Source organism: Xenopus tropicalis, chromosome 1 (genome assembly GCF_000004195.4).
Source record: "Xenopus tropicalis strain Nigerian chromosome 1, UCB_Xtro_10.0, whole genome shotgun sequence".
Taxonomy (NCBI): Eukaryota; Metazoa; Chordata; class Amphibia; order Anura; family Pipidae; genus Xenopus; species Xenopus tropicalis.
Genome location: NC_030677.2, coordinates 190,628,061 through 190,643,914, shown reverse-complemented (window position 1 = coordinate 190,643,914; position 15,854 = coordinate 190,628,061). Strand labels below are relative to the sequence as shown.

Here is a 15,854-nt window from a genome sequence, read left to right as displayed (position 1 = left end):
ATATTCACTTTATTTCTCTATAACTGTTTAGTAAAATAATTTGTCACAGATTATTTTGACTTGAAAGATTATTTATCTGTGTTTATAAACACATCGGGGAAATTCCATACTAGTTGTCAAACTGTCAAGAGAAATGTTTAGTTGCCTGCTGGCTTTGCTGACTAACAAACACATCTTTGCGATAAACCCCTTGTTGGAATATTTATTATTTTCTGAATTTATTATTGGCTAATATAATGTTCCGTGATTGAGCTGCTATGACCCCAGGCAGAAGTAGGATTTGAGCAGCAATAATCTATATGTTCATTCATATCAATACTGTATCACTTCTGTTCTGTATGAACTGTGGGTTCCTAAATATCATTTGTCTGATGATTCACTGTTCTGCTCATTTATAGGTAGGGTGTCACACACAGGGTTGGATCAGCTTTATTAGCAGCCAATTACCCTGCCTGTATGTGTTGGAGAGTGGGAGGAAATCAGAGTGCCGGAAGGAAACCCACGCATGTAGGGGCAGAACATACAAGCTGCTTGCAGATGGTGCCCTGGCTGGAATCAGACCTAGGGCTTTAGTGCCGCAGCATGACATTTATTACAGATAATGCTAAAATCTACTCATTTATACTCATTTAGCCATTCCTATGTTATTTAAGAGGAGCAGCAAATCATGTGATAATAAGGAATAGTGCAGAGCTCTAGATAACAGATTTTCTGATAAGAGATCCCAGACTTCCGTATGCAGATATGATATGAATTATGGCATAATTGGGTACAGAAATTACCTTTAGTAAACTGCTTAGTAGACATGGATTAGATTTATTCAACAGATCAGGCTTGGGGGGAGTACCTTAAGAAGTGACACCGGCTAGAATAGTGGAACTTAAAGGGACAGTTCACTGTTTTGAAGTTTTTTTTAGCTTTTGAATTATTATTACTTCTTCTGCTTGTTTCCACCTTTAAAATGGGGTGGGGGGGGGCACTGATGATGGCAGCTAAAAACCTATTGCTCTGTGAGGCTACAATTTTATTGTTATTTTTACTTTTTATTATTTATGTTTCAACAAACCATCAACAAACTGATTTTGTCCTTGTCCGATGGGAAATTGTAACCTTCCGGGCAATTTCTGGGCAGATATTGTTCAGTCAGTCTGGTAGGAAGGTCCCTTACACAGGCCAGATAGGACCAACATGGATTTGTTTCGATTTCACTGTTTGCCCTGCTTAGTTCTAGATACACACAAAACCCATATATTTTTTGTAATTACAACAATATGAGAAAGGTATGTTTAGCACAACTCATGTTGGCCGGAGGGACACACTGACTCTGGGCTAGTCTTGATGCTTACCAATCACGTCTAATTGCTGATCAGTGCATGGCGTGTATGCCTGGTTACATTAGCAGTGAGGATGCAGGGCAGCAGTTGGAAGAGCTATAGAGTGTGAAGGACGACCCAATCAGCACTGACCTTGAGTGACAGATGCTGGATTTAGTTGCCCATTTAGACTACTGAGTGGGGTTATAAAGAGTCCACGTCACATCATAATTTGTCCTGCCATCTTCAGACCCAGTAAAACAACCAATTAAGCAATTAAAAAAAAATCCTTATTCTCTAACCTGCAAATGCAAGAGATACATGGAGACATTCTGTTGATGCCTCAGACATTACCAGGACAACAGCTTTTATCCCTGTAGGAATCATGCTCCTTGAGCAATTCCCTGGGTTCCCTATACACCCTGCAATGCCTTGGAGCAAATAATTGTAGCTAGATAGCGCATTATGTCTTCATTCAAGCAGTGACGTACATATGTAGGCAATTAGAACGGATCCAATACGAAGCTCAGTGACTCAGATGTTTATAGTGTGGAATTGCCATTGTCAGATGACCTTGAACTAATAGTCAAGCTGCATGAATTCCTACACTAGGCAGCTAATGAAATGGTCATAATGAAATTCATTTATCAAAGTCTGCTCCACAAAAACATTGAATTTGTGAAGGAAAGAATCCTCATTCGTTTCCTGAGGAAAACATGCGCACATTACGCAAAACGTCTGGGCATAAGAAAAACATTCGGTTTTGTTATGCTCGGATGTTTCATGCGAATACTAGATTGTACGTTTTTTAAATAAATAAATAATCTCTGTCAATATTTTGGGGGTTATGTAGTTATTTGGGGCACAATTTGCCCTGTATGTTAAGTCATAGCCACCGGTGGGTTGATTTCAGTGCTGGAACTAGTGGTAGGCAGGTAAACCAATAACGTTCTACTGAAAAATGATAATATTTCTGTTGGTTCTTAAGAAAATTAGTTGTAAAACTTTGTATATAAATCAGAAAGTCTCTGAGGCTCTTAATATTCCCAACATACGCGCTGTGGCCAATTTGCAATCTATAAACATCTTGTTTGCTGATAAAATATATTACAGGTATGGGACCTGTTATCCAGAATGCCCGGGACCTGGGGTCATTATTAAAAATGTGAATTATTTGATTAAAATGGAGTCTATGGGAGATGGGCTTTCTGTAATTTGGAACTTTCTGGATAATGGGTTTCCGGATAAGGGGTCTGATACCAGTATATATATAGCTTTCGCTTTATTGATCCATTATTGGTGCATGGCTAGTATCCAATCATAATGGACATAATGTCACACTGTCTACCAGCTGCCGTTTTCACAGTGAAATTTCACATTTCGCCATTGGTGGATTTTTTTGAGAAACACGTTTTGCAAATTTTTTCATAGTTAATTTCCGAATTTTTCAGCAAAGCGAAACTGGACAGATTCGATCATCGCTAACAGCGTCTCTAATCACACACAGTCACTAGAAGAAGAGAAGCAGCACACAGGTTTTATAATGCAAAAAGATGCATTAAAAAAATCATGTATGATCATTATAAAACACGTGTGCTGCTTCTCTTCTTCTAGGGACTAGATATATTATAGTAATATATATATACAGTATATTTATATACAAACACATATGTATATGAATTCCATGAGAGACAGAGTGATGAATGTGATACGTTCAGACTCTGATTACAGTAGAGACCCTTGAGAAACTGCTTATAGTAGCTCAGTTGCAAACAGCTTCCATACACAATTCCCTTATGGCAATGGAGCCCCCTCCAGGGCTAAGATTTAGTTAATTATGTTTTACTCTTATATTATCTTCTGTTATTGTGACCTGTGAACTGTACTTACCTTTGGTAGGCCTTATGGGCAGTACCAGTTATCAAGGTTATTCTTTCCATTTTAGCACAAACAATATGGAACATGTAGAATGGACATTTTGGGACTTTAATTATGAATTTATTTTATGGACCATTTAAAACAGACTCTTTATTGTATGGACATCAACGTTTGTGGTTAGATTCAGTGGCCCACAGTTTTGGCCCAAAGGTGATCTAATAGACTTAGGAGGGGTGATGCACAAGGGGGTGGTTGGTGATGCAAATTCCTGTCCATGTAACTATTTAATTGTTAATTGCACTTGATGTACTCACACTTGACAAAGGGTTTTGTACCCAAAATTCTGCTTTGGCTTTTCCTTTTACATAAGGTTATGCTTATAGTAGCTATTGTGCAGAATAATGGCCTTGGATGAAAGTAAAGGGAATTATGAATGCTGTTTACAAGGTAGTGGCTTCATAAATGTAATACCAGGCGTGGGCAATACAACAACTGAAATACAACAATTTAAAATGAAATTATCTATAAATTAAGCCGAGTTATTCCAGAGTCAAACCTCACACTTCATATTTGCTGGCACTTGGATACCAGCAGTATGTACAATATGGAGCCTCATTTCATGCTAAGAGCTGCATGTTTAAAAGGATTGTACAGGTATGGGACCTGTTATCCAGAATGCTCGGGACCTGGGGTTTTCCGGATAAGGGATCTTTCCGTAATTTGGATCTCCATAACTTAAGTCTCCCAAAAATCATTTAATTATTGAATAAACCCAATAGGATTGCTTTGCCTCCAATAAGGATTAATTATAACTTAGTTGGGATCAAGTACAGGTACTGTTTTATTATTACAGAGAAAAGGGAATCATTTAACCATGAAATAAACCCAATAGGGCTGTTCTGCCCCCAATAAGGGGTAATTATATCTTAGTTGGGATCAAGTACAGGTACTGTTTTATTATTACAGAGAAAAGGGAATCATTTAACCATTAAATAAACCCAATAGGGCTGTTCTGCCCCCAATAAGGGGTAATTATATCTTAGTTGGGATCAAGTACAGGTACTGTTTTATTATTACAGAGAAAAGGGAATCAGTTTTAAAAATTAGAATTATTTGCTTATCATGGAGTCTATGGGAGATGGCCTTTCTGTAATTCAGAACTTTCTGGATAATGGGTTTTCGGATAAGGGATCCCATACCTGTATTTATGTTTTCATACAGATCAAATATATCTGCCAATAAGGAGCTCCCAGTAGAGGTTTGAAGGCCGGAGGAGATGCTGAAGGCACACCCTGTAGACACATTGAGGCGCCAATGGGAGGCAGCATGGATAAAGGAAATTTCACCTGAAAGTGAAAGAATTCTTACAGATACTGACATGGCACAGTGCCTGCTGGCATTAACTCTAAGCCGGTGCATAAATCCCACACCCATGGCCCATTATGCCACACAAATGTATTTAGTGGGGAAATGTCTCCATGCACAATCATTTAATCAGTGTGTAACTTCCCTTCGCTCCAGTATTTGCATTCCTTTTAAAACAAGTTGGGTCAAGGAATATTGCGCATACAAATGGCATTGCGTGGCACGGAACAGCTGTAAGGAACGTCTCACTTACAGAAGGAACTCCTGCCTTCTCCTTTCTGAAACCCAATCTTGGCAGACGCCAGCGTCGCGCCCTCCCACCACTGATAAGTGGGGCTGTTCCCTTCCCGTCACGCCAAGTGCTGCGCTTCCATATTCTTGGCTCACATGCAACATAACCTTGTTTACTCCATAAGAAGACATTTATTTTAGTCATCTTAGCTAAATCTGAGCAAAGAGAACATTTTGGCTGACATTTCGGGCTGTGTTGGTAAGTGTATGACAGATGGAGCATGAAGACACAAAATACAATTTAACATTTCCTTAATGAGAAGCCACTGCAGCAAGAGAACATTTAATGGCAAAGTGATTTTATTACTTTGATTTTTCCTTTCTTGTAGCTCCTCTCTCAGTATATTATGTACATAGCCAGAATGGGCATCAGGTCATACTGTAAATCTTTAATATGTCGGACATCATCAAATTGCCCCATGGCCCAATGTAAGTCATAACTGTCTGGAACCCTGGACTTCTAATATCCTTTATAATCTTTAGCAAGGGATGTGCTACACAGCATTTGTGGTATTTCTAGTAGTGATGAGCAAATCTGTTTCGCTTCACCAAAAAATTCAAGAAACTGCTAAAAACTTTACGAGTTTGCTTCTATTTTACTCAAAATACATTAAAGTCTATGGGTGTTTTTTCTTACACCAAATGCAGTGAATGAAGCAATTTGTGGTGTTTTTGTCGTATTTTTTTTCCTGCAATTATTTTTAGCTGTGAATTTTTACATCACTAATTTCTAGGTGACTACAATATTTATGAATAATGTGTTTGATGTTACAGTTATGGGATCCGTTATCCGGAAATCCATTATCCAGAAAGTTCTGAATTACAGAAAGGCCTCCCAAGACTCCATTATAAGCAAATAATTCTAATTTTTGAAAATGATTTTCCGGGGAGAAGTCTTGCAGTGGGGAATGGGGTAAAGTGACTAGAGGAGAAGGTCAGAGGTAGGTTGCATGGAGTGTATTTTGACATTAGAGCTGAAATATAGGGAGGGGCAGCATTAATAGTGATGAGCGAATTTTTTTGCCAAGCATGGATTTGCAACAAATTCTGCATTTCAGCGTTGTTTCGCCAAACTGCCACAAAATTTTGCTGTGAAAAAAAGATGTGGGCGTGTCAAAAAAGGGCGTGACAATGTAAAAAAAGTCGAGAACATCAAAAAAGTTGTGCGGTACCTGCATTTTACAAATTCTTTGGCGCTTCGCAAATTTTTCCACAGTTCGCTGAGGGGAAACAGGACAAAATTCGCTCTTTACTATTCATTAGTAAGGGCCTTATAGGTAAGTGTTAGTAATCTGATCCTAGCGGAGATTGGGAGCCAGTGAGGAGAGATGCTTCACAGCATCAGAGGTGCCTACAGTATGTTAGTTTCTCAAATTATTGATTTGTTTGGCCCCTGGCAGTTGGGGGCCCTTACACCAATGGTGGAAGCACTCCATCTTACGTCTTACGTTGCACAATGAGAGCAGCTTGCATGCTTGTGTATATATTACTGCAGCAGCAATGCGCCTCCTGAAGCAAAGTATTCTGATAGGGTTCTCAGCAGTTTCAATTTTGGCAAAGAATTAGCCTTCCAGCATTGGACGCTGTTATTAGTGCAGTATATAATACAAGTTCAACTGCTTAACATGCTAAAATGCTCATAATTGCAGGAGTCGTGCTGTGCAGAAACAATAACTTGCAGATGGCAAACAGCGGGGCTCCTCATTTCACCATCAAGCTGTTAAAGGAACAGTAATCCCATAAAGTGAAATTATATTTTGAAGTTTGTGTAAATTCAACTAAATTATCACTTGGCAACAAATGTCCTATTTTTCTGAATGAGGTTTTCATTAGAGAGTATTCCTGTAGAGAGCCATGAATAACATTTGACCACTGCTTATGTTTCTCTGGAACAACTAAGAGCAATGTATTCTACAGGTGTAGGGCTGAAGGTTAAACATCCTTCATGTATATTCTGAAAATATCTAACCGTTGTCACACAATATGTGTTCTTTGGCAACCTTTTTACTTGCCCTGTCCAAGGGGCCCCCATGATACTAGGGGCTCAGAGCAAATGCCCTCTCAGCTCTACCAGAATAATGGCCCTGGCAAAGGTTATTGAGCTCTGCATGACAAACGCTGTGAAATCAACACATTTATTTGAGTTCCAAAGGTGTCTTTTTACATCATCACTTTCAAGTTGATATGATTTCCACAATGACCCAATGTTCCAACATTGTTCTGTGTGTCTCAGCATTGTCCTGCATGTCCTGAGCAATAACAGCAGGTGTAAATAACGGCATAAATAAGGGCTGTGCAGGCTCTGTGATGTGTGTATGGGGGGGTCTGGGTCATCAGTGGGACCCATCTGGCAGCCACTGCAGCACAGAGAGTAATATAAGCATTATGTAATAACTTAATATCCTTTGTATATCTTCCGAGGTTAACTCCATTCTTTGAGCATTCAAAAATGTCATTATTGGACGGAAGAGCCACCTTAAAAGAAGACTATACCCCCCGAACAATGTAGGTCTCTATAAATATATAGTGCATAAAACAGCCCATATATGAAACTCTGCTTCATCTAAATCCTAAATAGAAAACTGCCATTTTAAGTACGGAGGGCTGCCCCCGAAAAAGTTGCTTTCTATGCAGCCTGTCTGACCGTTCTCAGAATATACAAACTGCGCCAGTGGATGGTTTATTTAGGTTTTACTTGAATATACTCTCCCCCATAAACCATCAGGAGAAGCGTTCATGGCTCTTTCAGAGCTGTGTAGGACTGAGTGAAAGCTTTTCCTCTTCTTGTACAGCAATGAACAATAGATGCTTTGCCCGCTGCTACTGCCATGGTGCAAATAACTAGAGATGTAGCGAACTGTTTGCCGGCGAACTAATCCGCGCGAACATCGGGTGTTCGCGAAATTCGCGGACTTTTGCCGATGTTCACCACTTTGGGTTCGCCGCGTTTTTTTTTGGCGCCACGTTTTTTCGCCTTGGTTTTCCCGCCGCGTTTTTCCGCCGCGTTTTATCGCCTATGCATATACATAAGAATAGCTTGCGTTTTTTTTTTGGCGTTATTTTTTGGCGTTTTTTTTTGCGTTTTTTTGGCGCCGCGTTTTTTCGCCTTGGTTTTCCCGCCGCATTTTTCTGCCGCGTTTTATCGCCTATGCATATACATAAGAATAGCTTGCGTTTTTTTTTTGGCGTTTTTTTTACAAAGTATTTTTCAGAGAAATTTTTGCTTGATCCCCCTCCTGCATGCCACTGTCCAGGTCGTGGCACCCTTTAAACAACTTTAAAATCAGTTTTCTGGCCAGAAATGGCTTTTCTAGGTTTTAAAGTTCGCCTTCCCATTGAAGTCTATGGGGTTCGCAAAGTTCGCGAATATTCGCGAGTTTTGGCGAAAGTCCGCGAACGGGTTCGCGAACATTTTCGGCGATGTTCGCTACATCTCTACAAATAACAACCCAAATAAAGGAAACACTAACCCAAATGAGTCTTCATGCATTGCTGCCTAAGCACAACATGTTTTTTGTGCAGGGTCGGACTGGGATTTGCAGGGCCCACCGGGGCTCCCACCCCAGGGGACCCCCTGGCCGCGTCCCCTAACCACCCGCAGGGTCCCCCACTCGATGTCCTCCCCGAGTGCGTATCAATTTAACGCATCAGGGGAGGAACAGTCGGGCAGGGGAAGCACCGGCAAGGGTCACTAGGACCGGGGCCCACCGGGATTTTCTTAGTCCGACCCTGTTTTTGTCAAGTTCCTATTACATTAGATAACAATGCCTGCTGATGGTACGTGGTATTTGCAGTCAACTAATTCAGAGGTGGTTGTCTGTTTTATCTGAAAAGTCATAGAATGGGAAGGGTTTCATTTTTTTAACTGTTACTTGTAGTTTTTCAGACATTGATTGCATGCTATCTATTAGGCCCAGAGCAAAGATATCATTGTTGGGTCCCTATGTGGGTACAGGGGGTACTATACTCAGGGGGGTATGGATTGTTGGGGAGTGAATGGAGTTTATAGGACATGCCTGGGTGGATCACAGGTGTCATTAAGTGTCTGAGGGCCATCTTTATTCTCTTAGGGCCCTAAGAAAGTGTAAAAGTATAAAAAAATGAAAATGTCCCTGAAAGCATACAGTTAAATGCTTACAATTGTAGAAAATATTGAAGTTTTGTTGTGTCTCTGATATGTCCGTGTGGGAGGGGAAGTCTGCAGAAGTTAAGCAGTAAATTGAATGAGTTCATTGAGAGCACATGGTGCATTATGCAGGCTACGGAGAATACAAGCTGCATTCTGTATTACCATCTCCTAGTAAGGGAATACTGCCCAATGGCTCATGAATCAAGGAAGAGAGAACTTCAACAAGTGAATTACTGTTCTCTCTCTTGATTCATGTGCTTACCCCATCCCCTAACATATGTGTGTAGGAAGGCACACTCTGACTCAGAATCACTAACAAATTTATGGACATGTCACCGTTTTATGTAAAAAGCAGAAATTGCAAGGGAATGTCCCTGTGGGTTGCTGAAATGAAGCATTCATACAATAAAAGCACAAGTGACAGTACTTTCCGGAGAACATTTAAGCTTTTATGAAGTAACACAGTGTAAGTTTTCCTTAGCAAAGAAACACATCACAACCCAACAGCCATGAGCTTTCATAATAAATTAGAATTATAAAGCAGATGTCTGGCTGCAATGGGTTCCTTCATTGGGGAAAGTCCCAAGTTCCTACATAAAAATATTCAATTCTTCATACTGTTCAAGGCAAACACAAACACATATGTATACAATATATACATAGCCACCATGCTGACAGCAATATAATGTAGAATATGTAGAATATATGTAGAATATATGTAGAAATATGTTCATGTGATACATACACCAAGGTCAGTAGTAAATCTTGTCCAAATTGTACTATAATTGGGACTCATACTTGCTTTCATACCCAAGGCATTTATGTTGTATTGGCCATGCCAGAAAGCTGCATGGAAAAAATATATACAGGTATAGGACCTGTTATCTAGAATGCTTGGGACCTGGGACTGGGGTTACATAGCCCCAATAGGGCTGTTCTGCCTCCAATAATGACTAATTATATCTTAGTTGGGATCAAGTACAGGTACTGTTTTATTATTACAGAGAAAAGGGAATCATTTAACCGTGAAATAAACCCAATAGGGCTGTTCTGCCCCAATAAGGGGTAATTATATCTTAGTTGGGATCAAGTACAGGTACTGTTTTATTATTACAGAGAAAAGGGAATCATTTAACCATGAAATAAACCCAATAGGGCTGTTCTGCCCCCAATAAGGGTGAATTATATCTTAGTTGGGATCAAGTATAAGATACTGTTTTATTAATACAGAGAAAAAGGGAATCATTTAAAAAAAAAAAAAAATTGAATTCCGTACTATAAATTATACAGTAGTATATTATATATATAACACAATGTACAGTGAATAATGTACAGACTGTTGTAAAAAATACCTGCCGTTGGGATGGGGGACACACTATGGTTGTGCTAAAGGTCTTCCTTTGCCTGTACATTATTGTAAATGTGATTGCCCTACCATCTCGGTGCATAGGAAGCATTAGGTAGGTACTGCCCAACCCACATGCAAAATCCTTAGGTACCTTCATCCCCCAAACCTTGAGATGATCTGTTTCACTGAAATACTGAAATTATGCATGAGTGAAGATGCCATTGGGCTTTCTATACTCCGGGGCCCTCCGCAGCCACTGTCTGTTAACTCTCTTTATACCCCAAAGCAGAACCCTCTAATTACCTACATAAGACAGCGGATATTCAGACCACTCCGTTTGGATGCACTTACTGGAGAGGCAAAAATACACTTTACTAAACCTGCATTCATGTTGTATATTGAAATCACACCGCAGTTCTAATTCTACACTCTCGTCAATTTTAATTGGTGGATCACTTACATTAAATTTCAGCATATTTATTTATTATTTTTACATTGAGAAAAACAGGGGAAATTGCTTTCCGAAAGCATCAACCAGAATATGTGCAATTCTATCTTAGTTTTGCTAAGAAATGCTCCACCCAGTAGACAATCATTCTTTCCATTAGATAGTTTGCTTTGAAACCGAGCAGGGTTTAATAGATTTCAAGTTTGCTCCGTCTCTTTCTAAAGAATAGCAGAGTTTTTCTTTGGCACAAAAAGCCGAGAATCACTAAATAGGAACTGAGAGTGTAAATTCTCCATGCGAGACCTACCTGCACTTCAGGGCACTTGACATTTTGCTGGACTAGTTATTACTGGAAGATAACAAAGATCTATAATATTGTAAAGCAGAGGATTTATTTCAGTACAAAAGCCCATGTCCCTGTTCCCTGCCCTTGTAATAAGGCAGTATTCTTGTCACAGTATTTCTTCTTGGCTGCAGCCGGTGATACAGTACATTTAGCAGAATAATAATCTCAGCCATAGAATATACAGAAGAGCGTCTGAAAACTCACAGACTTCTTTTGAATACTTCAAAACTGGAAGCTTTCTAAATACTATTCAACTCTGGATAAATAGACTATAACTTATTGTTATGGCCCATTGTCAGGCACTGAATCATTCTGTCTTCATTAATGATCATATAAACTCTGCCTTCTATTCATGGGCAGTTCCAACAAAGGCAAAGGTGCACTTTGCATGCATTCTGGGCTGGATTAAAAATGTGTGCAACCCTAGGCCCCCACCACTGCTCCTACCCCCTGTAATTGCCCCCATCACCTGCCTTGCACACCCACCCTTCCACTTACCTACTGCTCACTGCTTTCTCCTCGGCACTGCTGCTGCTTCAGTGCAACTAACTATAGGGAAATTTGTGGGTCCACAACTGTGCTTGCTATTGTAAATGACCCCTTTAACCTACAAACAACCCATCTGTGTATGAAAAACATTTATAGAAGCAATGCAGTGACAGTGAATAAACCAAACCTGGAAACTCCCATAGTGCAGTATTTATACATATGATTAGACTATATTGTTTGTCCATCAATTCTATGTACAGTATCTCCATTTATTTACCCTAAGACCATTCTGAGCTGAAACACTGAGCTTATCAGGGTCCTGTACATGGTATTTTAGACTATTTGCTCTCCACCAGGTTCCCAGCCATTTTGCTGTGCATTGACATTCCATGTTATTTTCTAAAGCCAGGCTTTTCAATGCCTGGCTACCTGATCCCATTAACCAACTCTTACTTGTTAAGGGAACCGTACCCCTTGCATGAGTCCTTCTAATCCAAACTGACTCTCACTAGTCTGCTGAAGCTCTCAGAATCCTTAACAAAAATCCCATTCAACTTTACCTAGCTCTCCAAATAATTGTATTCAATAAATGTGGACCTTGTGTGAAGGGATCTGGATCAGGGGAGGTAAGGGCCAAATGGTTTCCTAACTGCCTCCCTTATTCTTTATGTATTAAATCCACTGATGTTGGTTTATGAAATATTTAAATACAGTAGCAACAATTTTTCATGCACAAGTCATATTCTTAAAGCCCTATACTGCAAGGATAAGCAGTGCAAAGGATATCTTAAGATATAGTGGCCCTTATACTTATTAAACCTTAACACATTATTGTTTTGCCATGTCAGCATGCATGAATAATGCTGCTTATAAGTCTCAACTTGATTGGTTTCCAGATGTCTGCATTCCTCAGATTACAGATGATTAATATATACGGAGCTATTACTTTTCTTGCACAATTATTAATGCAGCCAAAGGCTACAGATGCAAATGTTAAGGTTTCCTAGTTACTGCAGGATTGCAGGATAAATGTTACATTGATACAAAACAAATAGGCAGTTTGTCCATTTCTGTAGGGGATTAACATCTAAGGGTTAATTATTTGTTACTTTTTATTGGCTAAATAAAAACGAAATCATTTTCAAACTTTGACACTGTGCCATATATATTGTGCCAGTAATAAACATAGCCTCTTTATCTGTTGGGCCTCCCTGTAGCTTCATTTTAGTTCTGTATATTTGCACATTTGTATGTGTGAAAGGAGGTGGAATATGTTTTCTTTCTAAGTGTATATAGTTAAACTATATTTAGTTTGTCCAGCGGGGTAGCACCAACATGTAAGGTTGGCCTGTAGGGGGATTCCCCTTAAAGAGTGTAAGATCATCAACTGGAGACACAGACAATACTGAGCCAGACCAGGTGGGAAGCCGTATCTTGTCAGGGATAGAGAGATAGGAGACTGGTATCAGCTCACTCTAGGGGGCACATTTACAAAAGCACGAATGCACGAGCGTTCATGTGAACGCTCCGAGCGTATTTTCGCAGATTTTCTCGGGCGTCCACACGACTTTTTCGTACGGCGCACGACTTTTTCGTACGCCGCACTACTTTTTTGGACGTTTGCACGAAAAAATCGGAAAGGTTTTACCGCTGTTAACAATTGTTCGGTACGAAAATTTCGTGACTTTCGGATCGCCAATACGATATTATCGTGACTAATACGATTTTTTCGTAAGCATTTTCATGATATTTGCGATCTTACGAAATTTTCGTTTCCAATACGATTTTTTCCCATTCGTGATTCGGATTCGTGGATTAGTAAATGTGCCCCTAGGAGTAAGAGGTAGTCACGGTAACCAGCAAAGACAGCCTGTGTGCCAACGAGGAGTGAGTATTTAGGGAAGAGCCCCCAGGTGATGGTGCGCCAGTTAGGAGTGTGCAGAAGCTGGTGGAGCAGTAGTGAGATGGCTTAAGAGAAGCTCATACACTGTATGTGAACATTCTAGAGAAAAGAGGGAGAGCTGATTTAGGCGTGGAGACCCCCTCAACAGGTAACTGCAACGAGCTAGTGCATTTCCGGAAGACAGGGGTATTGGAGGGTATTGTAGAGAGACAGAGAGAGAGACTGTGGTGTGTGTGCAGAAGACAGAGGATTTTACATGCAATTTTTATTGTGTTACTGATAAACTCTGGTCAACAGTTTGTGCTCCGGTTTGCCCCTGTCACATCTGTGAGAAGTTGTTAAATCCGTTGTGGTTCATGGAATTCATGTGTGCCTAATTCTTGCAACAAAGGCTTCTCCCATCCCCTTCCCCGAGCTACGGGTACCAACTTTACATGCAGGCTTCATTATGCTAGCAGGCGCCCCTCAATATCTGTCTACGTCCTAGCAGAATATATCACCCTGTAAGGGTATGGGTGGCGTGTCAGTGGGCATGTTCTATAGGCAAAGATGGGGTGGGCACCAGTGGATCAATGTTTCCAGATTAGTTGATTTCCCATAAATATTGACCCAAGTGTGTGTATGGATGGGATAGGGCTGGACTGCAAGCTCCACTAGGGCACTGATAGGACTGATGTACAGTATATGGGATCTAGGGGAATATAAATTGTAAAAGCAAAGTACTGACAAGTGCCATTATGTGCATATATAAATATTTATAAACAAAAAACAAAGGCCAATTACAAAGAATAAGAACATAATAAAAGTTAACTTTTAAGGTGAACTACCCCTTTATGCACATTTTGTTTCCTTTTAGAACATGTTGTTTCTTGTCGGACTAAACTTTTTTGTGATACAATAATTCATCGGATATTCTTCCGCTAGTCAGAGAGGAAACCGTTGCACGAAATCATTAGTATCGGAACATTTGGAACCCCAACAGTTTGTTTCCATTTGGAGTGAAGCCACAGAGCTTGGTGAGTTATTATATTCATTTATCTGCCAGTGCTTACTATATGCTTATTTGTGTCGGCTTTAAAGAATATGTTTTAGTTTTGTTTTTGTAAAGATTGAGAATCATTTTCACTGCTTGCTGATGGTTCCCTGCTGGAAGTATGAAAGTGTCAGGATTTGTTATCCTTATAGAAAACCCAAAGCAACGGCTCGGCTGTGTGACAGAAATGTGTATCAGCTCATCACTGTGCTTCATCCGGATAATGATTAATGTTTTATCTCCCTGCCAGGGTACAAGTCTCAGGATGTTAGGCTACACACACACAGATGGAGCAAAATGCACACCAAGGGAAAATGAGCTCAGAACCCAGGTACATCACTAGAACATTTGTCAGTTCCCATGGATGCCCCCCAAAAACTGTTTTAGCATAATGAAAAAAATGAATTTCTAAGCCACTTTCCAATATACATTTATTAAACATTTTGCAATTGTTTTTTAAAGTTTAATGGGCTCATGTATTCATTCCCAAATGTGAGAATTGGAGTTTAAAAAAACAAAAAAACTCAAATGTTTGCTTATTTATTAAAAAAATCCGTATATGGAAAACTTGACCGAATAAAAAAACTCAAATTTGTGAGTTTACAAACGTAAGAAAACAGAAAAAACTCAAAAATCTTGAATTGCAAATATGGCTTGACTTTGCCTAGCACAACTCCCATTGACTTCTACATCAGCTCACATGCTTTTTAGATGCTGAAGTTTTACATCAAATTTTTTGCACTTTATATAATAATATCTAATAATTATATATTATATAATAATATCAGATATTCGAGTTTTCCATGGCCATACACGTTATACTTGTACAGAAATGGACTTATTGGGAGCCTGGGAATTTATTTAAAGATTGTTCCTACTAACAGAGCATATGTAGGGCTGGGTGGCTCCTTCATAGATACATTTCCAAAAAAACTTGCTGATTAATCAAGTGCTCATCAGAAGCATGACATTAAATATACAAGGAGCTCAGCATTCATAGAAAAAACCTAAGGGGCAGGAAACCTCCCTGCTCACACTTTCTCACCATATTGGAATATTATGACACATACAGCACATTGTAAAAAATGTACAACTATACATTATTACATTGAATCAACTGAATTCTGTACAGGTTCCATATTATTATATGTAAACATACTCCAATTCCATACTAAAGAGTAGGATAATAGTAAAGCAATTATGATTCAGTGCCCACATCTAGCTTTTATTTCTGAGCCAGACGCCAAGACCCCAAGCATGGCACACTGACGCTGTGAGGGACGTGCAACTTGCCGGAGGTGCATTTTTGCT

General features: G+C 39.6%; 1 long non-coding RNA gene across 1 annotated transcript; it reads left to right on the top strand.

Annotated features, from left to right (window-relative positions):
• Positions 1-4,855: 4,855 nt before the first annotated feature.
• LOC116408343 lies at positions 4,856-14,954 on the top strand. Its single transcript, XR_004220888.1, has 3 exons — positions 4,856-5,046; positions 14,367-14,526; positions 14,794-14,954. It is a non-coding gene; the product is annotated as an uncharacterized LOC116408343 (long non-coding RNA).
• Positions 14,955-15,854: the final 900 nt, after the last annotated feature.